The sequence below is a fragment of the Protopterus annectens genome, chromosome 3.part0 (genome assembly GCF_019279795.1).
Source record: "Protopterus annectens isolate FY-2018-M chromosome 3.part0, PAN1.0, whole genome shotgun sequence".
Classification (NCBI taxonomy): domain Eukaryota; kingdom Metazoa; phylum Chordata; order Ceratodontiformes; family Protopteridae; genus Protopterus; species Protopterus annectens.
This window is the reverse complement of record NC_056731.1, coordinates 286,495,039-286,514,708: the sequence shown is the minus strand read 5'-3', so window position 1 is coordinate 286,514,708 and position 19,670 is coordinate 286,495,039. Positions and strand designations below refer to the sequence as shown.

The following is a 19,670-nucleotide window of genomic DNA, read 5'->3' as shown; positions in this document are numbered from 1 at the left end:
GATATATTTGTTTCTATGTTTCCTCCCCCCTCTGGATTTCCTACCATGTCTAAAGGGTAATGCGTGTTGGTTTTCTTCTTAAGTGGAGAGTTGACAGTGTTGGCATATTCACCATCGGTGTTAGATGACTCCTCCCCTGAGGTACTTGTTTGAAAATGATCCCTATTCTTTAATATGGATCTGGGCCTTTTTCTAGTCCTGCCCCTGCCCATGGTAGGGACATTATCTTGAAACCTCACAGATCGTTGTACTTGAAATGGGTGTCCCCTTTCATAATCATTACTGTCTCTGTTGAATTTCTTTATTTTTCGGTCTCTGATGATTTTATCATAAGATGTTAGCTCCTTGGACAACCTGTCTAGATACTCAAAATATTTGGGACTCGATTCATGTTTTTTACATGTATTTGCTAGATTCTTAACTTCTGAAAGACATATATCTATTGTTCTTTCATAATATGAAGCTAGGATCTTTACAAAAACCATGGATCCTTCTCTAAGTGCTGCATCCCATTCTTCATTAAGCCTCTCTTCAGATCTGCTTACAAGTGGGTGCAATTTTATCCGTAGTCCTCTAGGTGCAATATTTTTGTGTAAATAGGCTTTAAATAGCCGAAGATGCCAAATGTTGGCTCTTAATCCTTTCAAACCTTTTTCCAAATCCCGAAAACAGAACTCACAATTGTCTGTGGGATTTGTAACAGGTTGAGTGGGGTTGCTGCTTGGGGCTTGGTTAACACCAAAAATAGCCAAGTCTTCCCTATCAGCACACAGCCCCTCCAAGATCTTATCTAGATCCATACTATCTAACAGATGTCCAAGGAGCAAACAAAAAAATCCAATACTACAAAAAATTATAAAAATTATGAAAAAAGATAGGCAGGGACAGGGCCAGAACTACCCAGAAAAAACATCAAGAAAACCTGGATGTTTAAATACCACCAAGGTCAGTTTCAAATCTATGTAACCCTCAGTATGTATAAATGAGGAATCATCCAAGGACAAATAGGTTAATAATATCCAGCCAATAAGATATCTGTCAAAAAATGGCACCAATATAATATTATCAATTTATAGATATATTTAGAAACATTGCTCAGGACATAGGTCCAATATTGTCCTGTAAACAGTAATGAAAAACCAAAATATATATAGAGTTAGTTACTAACAAGTCTTGTTAGAATCAAAAAGAGGGGTTCAAACCCATAACATAGACTATATAGATATAACATACGAACAGTATCATGAACAAGACACCAATTTGACTCAACCTGTGTACACCAAAAGTTCTAATGCATTCCCGTAGAAAAACCTACTTGACTGTAATACACACAAAAATGAAATGTGTTGTTATCTAGAAACATTTCAAAAAATGAACCAACTTTTTGAAAAAAATATATTAAGTACCCATGACATGGTTATAACCACTAACCATAACCTGTCCTAAACCTTATATGCCCCAGACTTTATAAACCAGCACAATGCATGCTGCTCAAGACAAAATATACATGATGTAAAACCCACATGTATCCACGAGCAAGACCACTGTTACTGTACAAGATTACTGATAAAGTACTAAGGTATAGAACAACAATGTTTAAAAAATAGTACAACCACCAGCACAGTTGTAAAGTAAGATTGTTATATAAAGGACCAAAATTAGTCCTTAAGGTAAATGTAAGAAGTTTGAATCACTGAAATGGGAAATTGGTATTAATATAGTTCCAAGCAAAATTTCTTAATATAAGAATATTTGTCATGACAACCAAAGATGGTATCTGAGTAGTTAAAGAGTGTAAGATCCATATAATGTGATCAAACTCCAGATAGTAAACCCACTCATGCCAGAATATCCAAATCCCAAACAGTGAATATGCGTATATGTATACCAAAAAACAGTGTCGCTCCAAAACAACCAAATCCAATCCCAACCCCCAGACAGTTAAATTTCTAAATAACTACAAAAAATATTTGTTCAGACTAAATATATAAACAACCCAAGAATATTAAAGAGCTGAATCCTTGACAAGACCAGATTGAATTGGAATCAGGTCAGATTTTCAATAAGTACAATAATCATGCCACCAAGCGTTGTAGCCCCAACATTCAGCTGAAAGCATACAAAACATTGTTTAGATGTAATTTAACTAAATAATGACCATTGAAAGTGACCGATAACAATATTCGCTTAGTGTAATACAATATTTAACAGTAATGCATAAACATTGTATATATCAGGTTATCAGAAAAAAGCAAACCATGTATATTGAGTCCAAAACAGTCAATAGATAAAGTTCCACATAAGCCGCGATTCCTTATAGCTTATTCTGTTGTTGACCAGTCCCGACACTGTAAAAAATGAAAAGAACAGTCTTAATGTCAAGCACAAAAATGAAGTCCAGCCCAGGAAATATGGTTTCGTATTGCAAAGAACCAGTCCAAAACCTTTAAGCCAAATGTAACAAAGGCAAAAAGTTGGCAAAATCAGACCCAGAACGGAATATTTGCTCTGCGATTCCTTTTCGGCTTGTCTGAGTGTGGATATATCCACAAAATGGTAGTAAACAAAAGACAAGCAGCTTGAAAATGAAGCCAAAATAAAATTTAAAGATGGCGGAGCCTTGAATCGAAGCCCGATATCCTCTGCCGCAAAGGCAGAATGCAAACAAGCACACTAACCTGGGCATAAAACCAAAGTTATACTGGTCGGCTCGTCTCCATCAGTAAACAAAATATTAATAACCACAAAACTTGACAGTACCTTTTAAGGGCCGTTCAATACCTCAAGTCGCCAAATATGATCCAGACCTCGTATAAGTGCAGTAACTCAGAAGTATCCCAAATTTGGTTGTCCAAAGTAATAAACAATAAACGATGGTTTCAAAAGAAACCTGGACCCAATAATCCAAATTGACGTTGAAAGTAAAGATATATAGTAGCCTCAAGGAAGGAGTCCTCTCCCACCAACGGTGAAACAATACGCCAACAGCGAGGAAAACCAACTGATCCAAACACAAACCCTCGCACGTACGGCTGCCCGGCCAACCAACCTTGTAGAAAACACCAAAAGCCAGCAAGATAGTATCACCATTTAATCAGAGGCAAAAAAAAGGGGACAAAAATGTCCAAATTCAAAAACTCATACTAGTTTCGGCACCAGCCTTCATCAGTGAGTGAAAATAGTCAAAAAATCCATAATCAACGTCAGTTTAAATGTAGTGGTAAACCAATAAGAAAAAAGGCATTTACATATGGCTTCTGAGTTATGTGTATAAACAATATGTCACAATTTGTCTTAGGTTATTTTAGTTCATAATTAGAACTATAGCTTATGAGCACATGCATTGTATGGGGATATACATTTGAACCAATTGTGTCATGTTGCTTTAAATTTAACTCAGAAGCCATATGTAAATGCCTTTTTTCTTATTGGTTTACCACTACATTTAAACTGACGTTGATTATGGATTTTTTGACTATTTTCACTCACTGATGAAGGCTGGTGCCGAAACTAGTATGAGTTTTTGAATTTGGACATTTTTGTCCCCTTTTTTTTGCCTCTGATTAAATGGTGATATTATCTTGCTGGCTTTTGGTGTTTTCTACAGGGTTCTATTTGTGAGCCAGTTTGCTACCCATTTGGTAACATATGGATTGATGCCTAGCTGAGAGAGTTTATCTATTATGCCCGAGTGGGAAAGGGTGTTGAAGACTTTGGCCAGGTCAAGGTAGGCGGTGTGCATCATCTTCCCCTCATCTGTGGTTTTGGTGACTGTCTCAAAGAAGTCAACCAGATTTAACAGACATGATCTCCCCTTGACAAAGTTAAACTGTGTGGGGTTGAGTGTTTGGAGGTTGCTAATATCCATGCTAATGAGGTCCATGATAATCCATTCCATGGTCTGGCAGATAAGGGTAGTTAGGCTGATGGGTCTATAATTTCCCAGATTCGTGGATGCTCCACCTTTGTGTAAAGGAATGACAGTAGTTGTCCACTTGGCTGGGACAAAGCCAGTACTCAGGCTTTGGTTGAATAGGATGTGTAATGGTGCTGCAAGTTCATCCCCGAGTTCATGTAGGATGCAGCCTTTGATATTATCAGGTCCCATTGAGGCTGTATTTTTTGCCTTTGGGAGGGCAATGATGACCTGCTCCCTAGAGATAAGGGGTGGGGGCAAGTACTGGGCATGTCCTGATTTACTGATGTGGGGGGGACAAAGAGGTAAAGTTTTTGCTGAATCTATCAGCCAGTAGATTGGCTAAATCTGCAGCATTTGTGTATGTGGTATCCTTGAACACCAGTTCTGAACAGATATGGGTGCTTCCTTTCAGATTCCGGACATATGTGAAGAAGGGATTGTCTCTAGTAGATGTGGCCAATTTGGACTCGAAGTTGTCTTTAGAAGATTTCACTAATGCTCTTACTTGCATGTTCAGGCTAAGGAGAGATTGCTTTCAATTGAGCACCTGCTCCTTCTTGGTCCTGGGCAGCATTTATTTCCTTTGTTATATAGTTTATTTATTGCAGATGTCCAACAGACAGGTTTACTCTACCTTGTGAAGGATGATTTTGTCCTGTCAGGTATTCCTGATTCCATGCATCTATCTATATAAATGCTTATATAGTATTTTGATGTAGATTTGGACATTGGTGGCAGTTCCTACAGAGAGGGAGGTGGCTGTGAAGCTGTTTATACCATCCCTCAGGAGATTGTAATCAGCTTTGGAGAAGTTTTTTTTTTTTACCCTAGCTAGAGAGGGGTCAGGGGAGATGGTAACTTTGAAAGTGACCACCTTATGGTCAGATCTTACCAGGGAAGATGATACTGTAGGAGAGCTGCAGTGGTTACTCATGTTGGTTAATACCAAGTCCAACATATTATCACCTCTTGTGGGGGTATCAACTAGCTGTTCCAAGGCATGTTCATTGATGAAATCAAGGAATTTCTGGGAATTTGTGTTCTGGCATGAGTAGTTTTTCCAGTCTATGGTTGGATAATTAAAGTCACCCAGGATCAGGGTAAAGGGTTGAATCTTGATAGATTCGAAGAGGTCCAGATAGGTGGAGTGGGCATCTTGAGTCAAATTTGGTGGCCTGTAGCTAGCTATGATTTGAATAGGACTCTTGTCAATGGTTAAATGCACCTGCAGTGTCTCCTGTATGTCATACTGTCTGACCAGCCTGGAGGTATGTGTGTCTTTAATATATATTAAAACTCCATCTCCTTTGGCTTGCTGCCTGGGGTCTGAATGTATGATCAAAGTTGTAAGGATGGTGCAGTGGTGCAGTGGTAGTGTTGCCTCACAGCAAGAGGTTCTCTGGTTCGATTCTTGGCTGGGGTGCCTTCTGTGTGGAGTCAGCATGTCCTTCCTGTGTTCGTGTGGGTTTTCTCCGGGTGCTCTGGTTTCCTCCCACATTACAATGACATGCATCTGGAGTGTTTCTCCCCGGGCTTCTGCTGAAAATTGTCTCATTCCAAGTTGGACTTTCCTAGTTAACAAATGTAAAAATAAATAAGTATGATAGGATGAATAACAAGGTAAGGCTGGGGTGTTCTCCGCAGCTTTGAACCAGGTTTCTGTGACTGCACAAATGTCAGCATCTTTCAGGGTTAAGAATGCTTACAATCAGTGCAGTTTCTTGTTTAGACTCCTAGCATTTAACAGCATGACCTTTAATTTGCGTTTTGTTGAAATTTCTATGTTGGTAGTATCAACCTCATGACTTTTCCTAAAAAAAACGCACTATGGGGGAGGCAAAGGCCTTTGCCATAAGCCTGAAGCCCAAGTAAGACAGATGCAGGCCATCTCTAGCAAAGCATCGTTGTCTGTCGATCATATCTTCCCAGGCTGTCAGGTACTGGATCCCCCTGGAATGATACCATAAACTAAGCCAATTGTTAAAGTAAATCATTTTCTGTTTGTATTGAGGCATCATTCTGGGTGACGGTAGAATGCTGCTTAAGGCTAGGGACATACCTACCTGGGACACATATTCAATGAGCTCAATCATGTCTCTCTTCATATAGTCCATGGAGGTGTCTCAAGTCATTCATGCCAACATGGACTTTGACAGAGTCATAACAGTACCTGTTGTTGAGAGGCTTAAGTGCATGTATGATATGGCAGATTCTGGCACCTTACAAACAACTAACAGTGACTTTCTCCTTATCCAGTCTGGTTAGAGGCACATCTGTGTGTCTCACAATGGAGTCTCCTATGACTAATATGTTGGGTTTATGGTTAGCCCTTAGTGGTTGCAAAACACTGGTGTGTGGACTATGCATGGTATGTGGTGTGGAGGGTTGTGGAGTTTGCATGTGTTTTTGCTTCTGAAGTCTCCTTTGTTTGGGTTTGTTTTTGTTGAGAACCCCCCCATATTTGGATGTGTGTTGAGTAGTTGTGGGTGGTGTTTGAGGTGTAGTGATTGAGTTGACAACCTTCTCAGTGCTAGATATACTGGCTTGTGAGAGAGAGAGCATAGACTCTAGTTTTTTTATGTAATTGCATCTCTCACAAATTGTGTTCCTAGGTGGTAGTAGTAGATGGTTGTCCATGTACATGAGGCAGTTGCTACACTGTCTCCCCACAAACTTATCCCCACTTGCCAAAATGCTAGCAAAATGCATACACATACAGCTTTTCCTAACTAACAACCTCCTAATTGATACACAGCATAGTTTCAGCTCCAACCACAGTACAACTGACCTTCAAAACTTTACAAATACCGTAAACCAACATAGAATGACAGCAAAACTGTATCATCCATTTTCTTAGATCTCTCCAAAGCATTTGATACCATACCTCACCAGAAACTCCTCTCAGAGCTAGCCTCTCACAAACTTAGCCACTCATCCCTAGCCTGGTTTCTTAGCTACCCAACCAATCGCCAACAATCTGTCAAATGGCAGCATGATCTCTCATCTCTCTTACCTGTTTACATGGGAGTCCCTCAGGGCTCAATCCTGGGTCCCCTTCTCTTCACTGTTTTTGCCAGTAAATTACAGGCAGCTACCCATCTTGCCATTATTGTGCAATATGCAGATGATCCTATGCTCATGTCCGCTGCCCCAACCCTACAAAATCTTCAAGTAGAAACACAACAAGTCTTACCAGTAGTAGAATTTTGGCTATCAGATGCACTACTGTTACTTAATCCAAATAAAGCTAAACGCATGCTTTTCCATCCTGGTAAATCCCTTGACTCCCCTGCATCCTTTCAAATACAAACATCAGACACTACTACCATATCTACAGTGTCCCAAACTAAACTGCTAGGTGTAGTAATAAATAATAACACAAAATTTGACAAACACTTATCTCAAGCCATCAAAAAGACATATATAAATTAGGTTCTCTTTATAGAATTAAACCTTTCCTTACTGCCACTACCAGACAAGAAATAGCCAGAACCAAGCTTCTCTCTCCTTATTGTATGCCCCTATATTCACCAATCTAAATAAAACAGCAGTAACAAAACTTGAGACCTGTTATAACAAAATTGCTATGTTTGCAACCAAAACCCCTCATTAAACCCATCACTGCCAGCCATTATAACAACAAAACTAGCTAGAAGTACCCCACCATTTAACCTACACCCAACTCACTACCACCCACAAACTCATTCATCAAGACAAACCACCAGCCCTCCAACAAATTCTCTGACTCTACACTAATAATTGCCTCCTCCACTCCTCAAATAAATCTCTTCTATATATTTCCAAATCTAAAAACAAGGTCAGAGATTCTCTTTACTTGAATTATGTCTCCAAAATCTGGAACAGTCTCCCTGAAGCAATGTTATTAACAGAAAACTTATTCCAGTTCAATTTACTGCTTAAAGACCACCTGATCAAAAACTGAATATGTTCTTGCCACACCCCCGGCTAAACCCTAAACATCCTACCTTCCCCACTTCCTGCCTTACTACCTGCTATTACACATTTTAGCAACACTATATCCAGCTTATATAAATAAACTCCTTGTTCTCAAACTTTAATCCCCTTCTTCTCCTCCTCTCCCCCACACCTTTTTTCTCTACATCAGACAATATCACCTGCAAACCACAATAACTACTACTTTCTAAAACTGACAGACAATCAGATAATTTCACAAAGATAACTTATATGACAACAGTTACTATACAAGAAAATACATATTATCAATGTAAATCACCTTAACTTTTTACTATTGTTTAAATACCTTGTCTAATCTGTATACAATATTGTTGCTGCTTAATATTACTGCATTTATTACTTGTGGTAAATTAATGTTTGATATACTGTATCTTTTTGTAAGCATTATGTGTTGTAAAGTATTACTGAGTTTTTCTTCCTGGGTCTCTGCTGAAAATGGACTCTGTTCCACGTTGGACCTCCCTAGTAAACAAATGTAAAATAAATAAATAAAAGCATACCTTGCAGAAGATACCACTGCCCTGGGACAGACACCCCATGCTCATAAAACAAATTTCATCCCTGATCACATTCATGCATAACTTAGAGCAGTGAACATAGCAAGTTTACCTCAGGTCTCACTGTCCCGTACCACTAATAGACAGAGAAATCTCCTAAATGCTTTATCTCTATGTATGCGTACCTCTGTCATGTTCTCTTCTTACTTGCTATACTACAACATAACACATCTTAGTGTAGTGTAGTGTGATCTTGGAGTTGATATATTTAAGTAGCAGAGGGTGCAGCCCCCTGCTTATATTTGAAGCAGGGGGTGGAGGTGGGTACGGCTCCCTGCTTATATCTGAAGAAGTGTAATACAGTTTGTTTTTTGTTTCTGTATGTAGTTGCGCTTGAATATAGTACATGTTGCTTTCCTGTGTTTTTTCCATGTTATGGGATTCAGTGTTTTGAGTTTTCAGTGATTTTGGTCTCAGTGTTTTGAATTTCAGTATATTATGGACTTTCAATCTTCTAAAGTGAATCTATATATATATATATATATATATATATATATATATATATATATATATATGTCTATGTATATATATATATATAATAGATATATAGATAGATGTATAGATATAGATATATTATTTATTTTATTTATTGACATTTGATTACCTGGAAAGTCCAACTGGGCAGAAGCCCATTTTTAACAGAGGCCCAGGGAGAAAAGCTCCAAATTATTGCAAAACATTTTAAGAGCAACAATTTCATGATCTTCAAACAAAATCATTTGCAGTTTAAATAATTATAACAAATTAGACATAATATAACAACATTGGTTATGAATTGACACAAGTTACATGACAATCATTTAATATTTAGAGAAATTTTAGACAATTTTTAGAGAAATTAAATGTAAATTAGTCTATTACAAATACGAATTGCAATATGAAGTGAGGGAAAAACAGGGTTATTGTTTATTTAGACAGAAAGTCAGCAAAGAGCATTAAGCAGCAGTAAGGAAGTAAGTGAAGAAGGGAGAGTAAGAAGATATAAGGAATGAAAAGGTACTTGTTCACATTTAGGGATATAACCTGATTTTTGAGCAAGAACGGAGACATATTTTAGCTAGGAAATCTTTCAGAGTGGCTTTGAAAGATGGAAGGGTGTGTATAGACTTGATGGATACAGGTAAGGAGTTCCAGGGCTTAACAAGCTTGTATGTATATAGACTGCCCAGAAGATTTGCTAGGTTTATAGACAGATTTTTTTGGTCACTGGATTGCAGTGACAGATTGGGAATACAGTTGTGTAGAATGTTTTTAGTGCTGGACAGGCAGATTGATGCTTGATAATTTTATAGGTTGTAAGAAGTTGCATATATCCTAGGGTCTATATTAGTTGAACGAATGCTTAAAATGATGAGTACGCCATGCTAGACAGCTTTTACTCGAACGTTTATCTAAGCGAAACCCCAGAATGTCGAAACAAGGAGTTTCGAAAAGTTATAGTTGGCCAGCCATCAGGAAGCCAACGTCTGATGGCTAAAATGTACTGTATACCATTACAACCCCCCCCCCCAAAAAAAACAAAAACCAAAAACAAATAGACAAACAAAATAAAGTGGGGGGCTTCAACCCCACACCCCCAAAGTGGGGGGCTGTGCCCCCCACAAACACCCTACTTCAATATACCAACTCCGAGATCACACCACAGTGGAGGACTGTCATAACATTACACAGAGTGAATGTTGAGACCGCACCACAGTGGAGGACTGTAAGAAAGGCTAGACAGGGTGAACGTTCTGAGATCAGCCGTTGGCTTCCTGGTGGCTGGCCAACTATAACTTTTCAAAATTCCTTGTTTCGACATTCTTGAGGTTTTGCTTAGATGAACTTTTGGTTAAAGGATGTCGAGCATGTCGTACTTGACATTTTAAGTGTTCATTCATCTAATAGGGAACCATATGCCAGCTGATGTGGCAGTTCTAACATGTGTGGCTTCTGAATGGGGTATGTGCTGCAAATTTAGCAATTTGTTATAGCATTGTTCAAGTTTCAATTTTTGTGAAACCTGGAGGTTAGTAAGGATGGGGGTGCCATAAAGAAGATTGGAGAGTGGATAACTAGTGGCAAGTGTAGTTTTAGTTGCATTGGTGATAATGTTTTGGGATCTGTAAAGCATCCCTAGTTTTTGATGAGTTTTTCTTATATAATTTTGTATATGCAGGTTGAATATAAGATTTTCATCCACTGTCTCCCCTGATAGTTTGCTAAGAGAAGTGACTTCAGTGGTTGTATTATAAAGAGACAGGATTTTAAATTTAGTTTTTCATGTGAAAGGGATTTAGGAAAAAAAAAGTAGTAGTTTGGTCTTTTTTGGGTTGAGCATGAGTTCTGAATTATGAAGCCATGTTTCAGTGGCTGTTAAAGCTTCATGAGTAATATTTTGGAGGTGTACTACATTATCAGATATGCAAATGAGAGTGGAATCATCTGTGTATTGTATTAGGTGGCCTGTTGTGTGGACGCATACAGAGTGTTGGTGAAAATGTTAAAGAGCAGGGAACCAAAGATAGAGCCTTGTGTTTCACTGGTGGTGACTCAGTATCTCGGGAACGTAAAGGCGAAAATGAAAAATCTCAAAAGTGCATAAGTGCAAATTCGGATATCTCGAATCTGCGCTTATGCAGTGCAGCAACGGGACGGGAATGTTTGGCCGGGATGTTTTACGGAAGTAAAGGTAAGTGAGTCCATGTGAGTGTTAGTGTAAGTTGTGCGTGTGGGTTAGGGTAGGGAGGTGACAGTATGAGTGTAAGTGTTGGATGTTTTTGTGTATGTGTTATGTGTGTGTGTGTGTGTGTGTGTGTGTGTGTGTGTGTGTGTGTGTGTGTGTGTGTGTGTGTGTGTGTGTGTGTGTGTGCAAGGGAGTGTGGAATGTCTGTGTGTGAGTAATGCATTTCTTAACTGTTAGTGCGATCTCGGAGTTGCTATATATAAGTAGGGAGGGTGTGGGGGGTGCAGCCCCCACATGGGGGGGTGCAGGGGGGCTTGCCCCTGCGTAGGTGTAGTGTAAGATTGTGTAGTTTGTGTGTTGTGGGTTGAATGGTGCGTGTGTGTTCAGTGGTGTATGGTTTGTGAATGTTCGAGATTTAATTTTTCGTATGTTTGTGTTTCTGGATTGTGGGCTGTTCGACTTTATAGTTACGAGATACTGAAATTCGAGCTTTCAGTATTTCGAGATTATAAAGGGGAACCATATATATATATAAAATTACATATATCTATATATATAAATATATATATATATAAATATATATATATATCTATATATATATATATATATATATATATATATATATATATATATGTATCATAAAGTGTCTTACCTTGCCAAACAAATGTTTCCAAGTAATGATATAAATAGTTTATACAGAACTGTTTGCAATGAATTTGTTGTAAATGAGTTACTTTATGTACAAATGCTTATTTCCCAAAACCAGAAAAGGTATGCGTAATGAATTAAGTTAGCTGTATAAAGGAGCGTTTGAGGAATGCTCCTGTGGAGTGCTATTTTGCCCTTCTTGGAGGTGGATTTTATGTCCAAAGCACCATATTTTATAAAAAGCACTGTAAACAAAGACGAAAAAGATGACACCTGCAGGAAGATGTAGAATGATTCTGTTATAAAAACCCAGGAAAGATAGCTACTGCAAAGCTCAGAAATAGAGAGAGAGAGAGAGAAAGTGAGCAGGCTATGGAAACCATCTATATTTCATTTGTATGTGACTATATTGATGAATTTTACTGTAAACTTTTGCAAACCACAAACTGCAAGAGTTGTTTTAAGAAGAATCTACATCTTTACGTGTTAGTACTATAACTGTTTTCCAAAGACTAGTGTCCCTGTTGCCTTATATAGACACACACACACACACACACACACACACACACACACACACACACACACACACAAAAGCACACATACACATACATGCACACAAACATCCTAACATGCATACGCACCAAGATTATTTTTAGAAACAAGTTAATGACTGACTTGATGTTTGTGAAGCAATGCTTATTCCATAATCTTAGAAGGCATTGTGTAATGTATTGTCACCTTTTATCAGTTGTTGATATTTATTTTTAATGTAAATCTATCTGATCTGCTGTTAACTCCCCGAGCAGTGCATTCCAGGCATAGACTGTCACGCAAGACTGGATCAGACAGGCACAGGTCACGTTCAAGTAAGATTATGTGAAATGGAACAGAATGACGATTCCTGATGCTTTTCTCATTCAATCAAGTTTTCCAGCCTTATGCATTTTTATCTGGTAAGGAATTACTATACCTTTTGAAGTTGCTTTATGTGGCTTGTTCAAAGACTACAGAATGCAGCACTGCATTCATTAATGAATCAGATCAGTGAGGTAGAAGGGAGTACAGTGGTCTCCCTGGAGTGATGAGAAATGCTCTTTAGAATTAGATGGGCTAAAAAATGTTTTTTTTTTTCTTGACTTTGATAGCGACACAGTGTTGAAAGATAAAATAGCTTTTTCTTTTGTCCCTAAAGCCTTAATGATGGTTTCATATTTTTTTGTGATTTGACCATTTACTTTACAATCAAAATTTGTTTCAGTTTTGTAAAGTCTCACATTCGTACAGTCAGTAAAATTAAAGGTGGAATCATTACTACAGCACATGTATGCTTTTGTTCATTGATCTGAAGGAACTTTCTCTAACTTTTTTTTAACAGACAGTTAAACTAATTTTAAAGCTAAACCTACAATTGTACTTCTACCATAGACTGTCTCAAAAGAGGAAGGCTTACAGTGTTTTAAGTCATCCTGATTGAAAATAGCTGAAAAACAAATACTGGGGTTTCATGAACTGTATTAAGTAAATCCCATGGTAAATAAAGGAATCCATTCAAAAATCAAGACCTATTACAAATAAACACTGTTGCACATTGCACAGTATGACAAGTCACAAACATTTCTGCAGAGCAATATACAGATCCATAACATGCACCTCGTGACAGCAATTAGTAGCATGGCAAACTACCTAAAATAATGAAGAAGTAACACTAGGGATGGGAAGGAAGTGAGAAAATAAAAACTTAGCAATTATACACACTGGGAAGTATTCAGCAAATGTTACTGTATTAAAACATCAGATATCAAATAGGGTATTTATAAAAATAATAGCCTGTCATAATAAGGTAAATAGTGAAATAATATTAACATTCCATCCGTGTCATTGAATCAGTTGCCAGAGATGTGGTACATAAACCACAGCTAGACTATATATATAATAAGTGATGAAAATCACCCCAGAAAAGGAACACAGGGATAAACTAATGGGCTGAAACAGCCCACAGCTTAATTTTGGTTATGGCAGATAGAAATATACAAAGGTCTCCCCCCTACTTTACATACTTTAGACATGCCCCTGGATTCAAAAACTTTGTGCAGAAATAGTGCTGTTCCCGCACAGTGAATCATTTCTGTGTAGTCGTACCTTTAACAGCAGTGCACCTTGCATATTCATGAAGGTGCGCTGCTGCTGCTAAGGCTAAATGGACATGACACTAATGAGTCCAGGGGGCGTGTTTAAGTATTGCATGCACATCTAACATGCCCCCTGCACTCATAAAGTGCCACATGGCACTTTTTAAAAGCATTTCAGTGTCCGTGGACACTGAAATAAAATAAAATGAGTATTTCAGTGTCCATGGACACTGAAATCGATAGGGAAGTAAGAAAGCAATGCAGGGGGTGTGTGACAGGTTCCGTCACACACCTCCTGCATTGTAAAAGTGCCATATGGCCATAGCCCTCCACTATACAGGTTTCTGCAAAATGCCCATATGCCGCCTTATATACCTCTCAACCTCCTAGAGCCAGAAAGCTGTACAAAGCCATAAATAATGGGTGGACAAAGGCACAAAAATGGGGACACTTTTTAAATATTGCACTTACAAACCCAGAAAGTTGGTGGAATAAAAGGTTTGCAGTAGCATGGACTTCCTGAAGGGTATGAAGACTGAAACCCAACTGACTGCCATTGTACAAGTGCCATACAGCCGTACCCCTCCACTGTACAGGTTTCCACAGAACACCCAGATGCCTGCCTCACATACCTCTCAACCTCCTAGAGTCAGGGAGCTGTACAAAGCCATAAATAATGGGTGGACAAAGGCACAAAAATAGGGATAGTTTTTAAATATTGCACTTACAAACCCGAAATGTTGATAGAATAAAAGGTTTGCATTAGCATGGATTTCCTGAAGTGTATGAAGTCTGAAACCCAAATGTCTGACAGTATGTTCTGACTTAAACCCTGAGTGATTTGCCAATGATTTGCTAGAAAACCACAGTCACACTTCCTAAGTTTGTAACAGCAATAATTAAAATCTGTCCCTATGTGTCCCTTTACAATTTCCCTTGCTGTGACTGACAAGGAGTACAGATACATGTAAATAAAGTGTGTTTATTAAATTTCTTTTTTTTAGCATCCTAAGGTATGTTTAAGTGTAGCTGAGTGGGTGTGCATATTATGACCTTCTGCTCAGCATTGCTTAAACATCCCATAGGAGATAAATAGAAATATGCAGCTAAAATCCTCATGCTGAGATAGTGTAGTGGTTAGAGTTCCAGCTTTGCATACAGGAGTTCACAGTCCAAGTGCCGAGACAGGCACCTTATTTTAACATGGAAAAGCAGTATTAAAATTATTTTAATTTTAAATTATGTTGTAATTGATATTTGTCAACCAGGGTAGTGTAGCTGGTCTAAAATGTAAGTGTGAGTGCATATAACATATGAAATCATCCATGCATGTATACTACAAGTGTCCCATACAGTATAGCCACACCCCATGGTAATGTAATGAAATCACATACAGGGACGTCATGTAAAGTAAATCATATACACTTACAAATATGTCAGTAATGATTAATTAAATCATTATCCTGATATTTTTAAAATGAAAAATGAACAATGGAAAGCAGTGCTCAGCTATTCTTAGCTGGTGTAAGCATTGCTTAAAAGTGAATGCTAAGCAGCAGTCAGCTCAGCTAAATGGATTTAGACACTGTTAAGCAATGCTCAGCAATTACCCCTTTAAGCACTGTTCAACCAAGCTTAGCGGATTTGCGCACTGCTTAGCTGAGCTTAGCATTTTCAAAATGGTCCAGTGATGGCAAAGGGTGGGACTATAGCCTGATTTAAATGGTGCAGGTGAGAATACCACCAGAATATGTTGCAGCTTTCTCTGAGTAGGAGCTGTGTCAGGTGTTGGTGAGGGCTTGCACTTTTGGGCACAGTGCTGGGGGATTTTGGAGTCCAGATTCATGGCTGGGCTCCTTGTAGCAAACCATGATGACCGACTGCTGCAGGGCCAACACCAGAGCTCACAGTATAAAGCAGAGGCCTGGGACCATCTGGCACATGATCTCACCAGTGCCACTGGCATTCCCTGAACTGGTGACCAGGTACAGCATCACTATGCTGACCTAAAGTGGAGGAAGGGGGTGCTCTTGGCCCAGTGGATCCAAGACACTCGGGACAACCATGCTCCAGCAGTTTGTAAGTGTCCCATATATAGCTGTACCAAATTCTAGCCTGAATCTGTGATAGACAGGTATGCATAATGTTTCCTTTTTACTTCTACAGCTGCAGTGGAGAGGCCTGGCAGTGCTGAGGTCCAGGCAGACAGACTGATAAGGCTGCACCGACAGGCTGGTGAGTACAGATCTACCTTGCATTATATAGTGAAATAAATAAGAAGGATTCAATTGTTTACTGTGTTCTATGTCTAACAATTAAAGTTTGCCAGACTAATAGTCATCTATAGCATATGCAGTAGTAGAGCACTGTGTCACATAAGTACAATAAAAACCTAAACCACCAACTATTGTGTATATTCTAGTATGTTGTTGTAGAAATAGAATGTGTACATGTTCTGCATGGAAAATATGGCTTTGACAGCATGAATTAACAGAGGTTGTTCTAAGAATCAGCCAGTATGCAAAACAGTAGATTGTGGAACTGTAAATCAAGATATACATGAAATATGACATATGGTATGCACTAAGATCAGAACCCTGAATACTAATGTCAAAATGTATTATAGTGTGTCCCCTGCTGCAGTGCTTTGTGTTAACCTTTGCTTTCCAGATCGTGTAATTTCAAAGGATTACTACACAGTACATTAACTATCTGTCATGCATAAATCTGAGGATTACAAGGCCAGACTGTCTAACCCACAGAGTATTAGACAAAAAACAGTCAAACAAGAGCCAGCCATTGCCAGTAGCTCAGTGTGATGAGAAGCAGCCTTGTATTTCATTTTAGCACACCCAGATGCGGTTCAAATCTAGGGAGTGGTACTGAGATATGTGCATATATACACTTGAGACATTTTGAATATTTGTAGAAACAGTCAGATAGTGGTAACAGATGTTTTCTCCACAGGTCTTACAGGTAATGAAATGTTTGTAGTGGCTGTTTGAAGAGTATAACAGTATACCATGTACAACTGCCCACTGTCCAACCCCATGCCTGCAATTGTCAGAAGGATAGGTACATAACCATGCCCTCTTCCCAATGCATGTCTCTCAAGTGTCACACTGTCACAGCTAGTAGTCACTGCTGCCAGTCACTTTGGACACAGATAAGAATCCAGGTGAAGTATTCTAGTATTAGACTCGCACAAGATAATTGGAGGGTACCCCTTCTTTGTCAAGTATGTAACCATGACATGTACAAGCCCCCTTCGGTAAAGTAGGCACACTGTACCCAGTCTGCCGCATACCATTACAGGTTGACATCCTAATAGGTATGTATGTTCCACAGAAGCCATGGGCCATAGGTAGATGTAAAGTGAGGGCAGACCTGTAGAGGATTGAGCAGTACTGTTGTGAAAAATAGAAGCCGATACAATTATTAATGGACTTTTTATTCTCTCACCCCACCAGTCATCTGCAACAATAATTATTATCCATATATTAAGGGTATGTTGTTCTCAAAACCTATTGTTGGGACATGTGTTCTATTATTGTTCATATATTTCATCGGTTGCATATTAACATACCTTGTTCAAATAACATTATTGGTGGCCTGTTGCCATCAATGTAACTTGCATGCTGTTAAAATGCTTACTGTTGTTCCATTTATGCATGTGTTCTGTTTGCTATGCATCTGTTTCAAATCGGTTGGTTTTAGTTAATGGGAACATCCACGCATGCTGTTATAACTAATTTTGAAATGTGTTGTTCATGACTAACCAATATATCTTGGAAAACAACAACACCATAGCAAATTTGGGAAGACAGATCCCAGTGGATCCACTTGTTCCACCCCATCTGACTATTGCACCAGGCCCCAGCACATCTGGGACCCAACCCTGAACATCCTCCTCCACTGGTCCGGTACCACCTTTGGGTGAAACTGCCTTAGGGGACGGGGCCCATCCCACCCTGGGTGTGGGCACAGAGAAGAGCCGGTCACCCGCCAACAGTTCCAGGCTATGGTGTGCAGTATCATCCACTCTGAGTTGGGTGGGCAGCTGCGCCAGATGGAGGGCCACCTGGCACACCTCAAGGGGCAGGCTGCCCCTGTTGTCCAGCCCCCAGCACAGCCACCTTCGGGGCCATGAAGGTGCAGGGGTGACTGCCCATAGGTGGGGAACTCAGTCCCACTGTATCCATTTTGGGGTTCATGGGCATCTGTTTCCCAACCACCCTCCCCATCCAAGGTGTTTACCTGCTCATGTGTCATATTCTACCCCTGTCTGTTGTCTTATCTGTCTTGTCTGTCTGCAAATGCTACCTATCCTACATAACCTACCTTCCCAAACATACCTATAGTCCTTCCCCAACATCCCACTCTCACCTAAAAACAAAAAGGGCATCTATCCTGCAAAAAAATCAGTGCCACATACATAGCTCTACATTCCTCCCCCATGTACAGTGAAAGTAATCAATCTATCCACAAATTATTTTACAAATCTCTGTCACCAACACCCCTCCCTGTGAGATGTGAGGCTGTAAATTACAAATTCTATACATTATTCACACCTGTTGAGAAATGTAGAGCTATGGTCCTTTCATACACCTGTCCTGCACATCCCTAGCTTGTTTTCCTAATGTTCTACCCCTGCTTGCCCCATTTCACTGCTTTCCTATCACCTTTTTTATTTTCTTTAATTAAAATTAGCACAGGTGTAAGCAGGAGTGAGCACCGTTAAGAGGACTTAATCGTCACTTAACAGTGCTTAGCTTTGCTCAAAACCATGCAAAACCACCTACAACTGCTTAAAAGTGCCTTAATCACTCTGTCTCCATCTGCCCTTGTTCTGCCCAGCAACAAAGTAAGCAACACTGCCAAGTCTCAAACCCAGGACACTGGGACTACAATCACAGCAATGTACCACTACACCATCCAAGCTGTGGGAATTTGCAATGTTTTTACAAACATATCATGCATTCTGGTCATTTAACATTAATGAAAAAAGTCATCACTTCCAAGTCTTGAACTCAGGACCCTATGTACTGCATTCACAGAAATCATGCGTCTACACCATCTGAGCTGTAGGGACATGTCATGTTTTTACAAACATATTATGCACTACAGTCATTTAACATAAGGGAAAATATATATCTGTACTACTATTTTAAATATAAAAATATAAATAGAATATATATATATATGTATATATATGTATGTATATATATATATATATATAGATAGATAACTACAAACACACACACACATATATATATATATATATATATATATATATATATATATATATATATATATATATATATATGTATATATATATATATATATATATATATATATATATATATATATATATATATATATATATATATGTATATATATATATATATATATATATAAAATATATGCATATATATATATATATATATATATATATATATATATATATATATATATATATATAGATATATATATATGTGTGTGTATATATATATATATATATATATATATATATATATATATATATATAAAACAACCTCTTACTGCAATACATCTGCAAAAAGCCTGACAAAGTGGAGGGATAAAGGGCAAGCAACAGTGACAGCGTTGAAATATGGCTGTTATACGTGTAGAAGCCTGCTAGAGTAGCATGATTTGTTTAACATATAATTCCTGATAGATTCCAGGTCTAAAACACAAATGAATGTCATAATTTACTGATGTCAGTGCTCACATTA

At 38.5% G+C, this 19,670-nt stretch overlaps 1 protein-coding gene across 6 annotated transcripts in view; it reads left to right on the top strand.

The window, feature by feature from the left end:
- LRRC3B (leucine rich repeat containing 3B) overlaps nucleotides 1-19,670 on the top strand; it is a 795,604-nt gene that overhangs the window by 412,755 nt on the left and 363,179 nt on the right. The window contains exons 3-4 of one of the 6 annotated variants that reach the window (XM_044064766.1): nucleotides 12,592-12,738; nucleotides 16,081-16,149. The exons of 3 other annotated variants lie outside the window; for them this stretch is intronic. The gene's annotated coding sequence lies outside the window, so the exon portion shown is untranslated. The remainder of the gene's footprint in view (nucleotides 1-12,591; nucleotides 12,739-16,080; nucleotides 16,150-19,670) is intronic. 2 more of the 6 variants (XM_044064769.1, XM_044064770.1) reach the window with 2 other exon arrangements.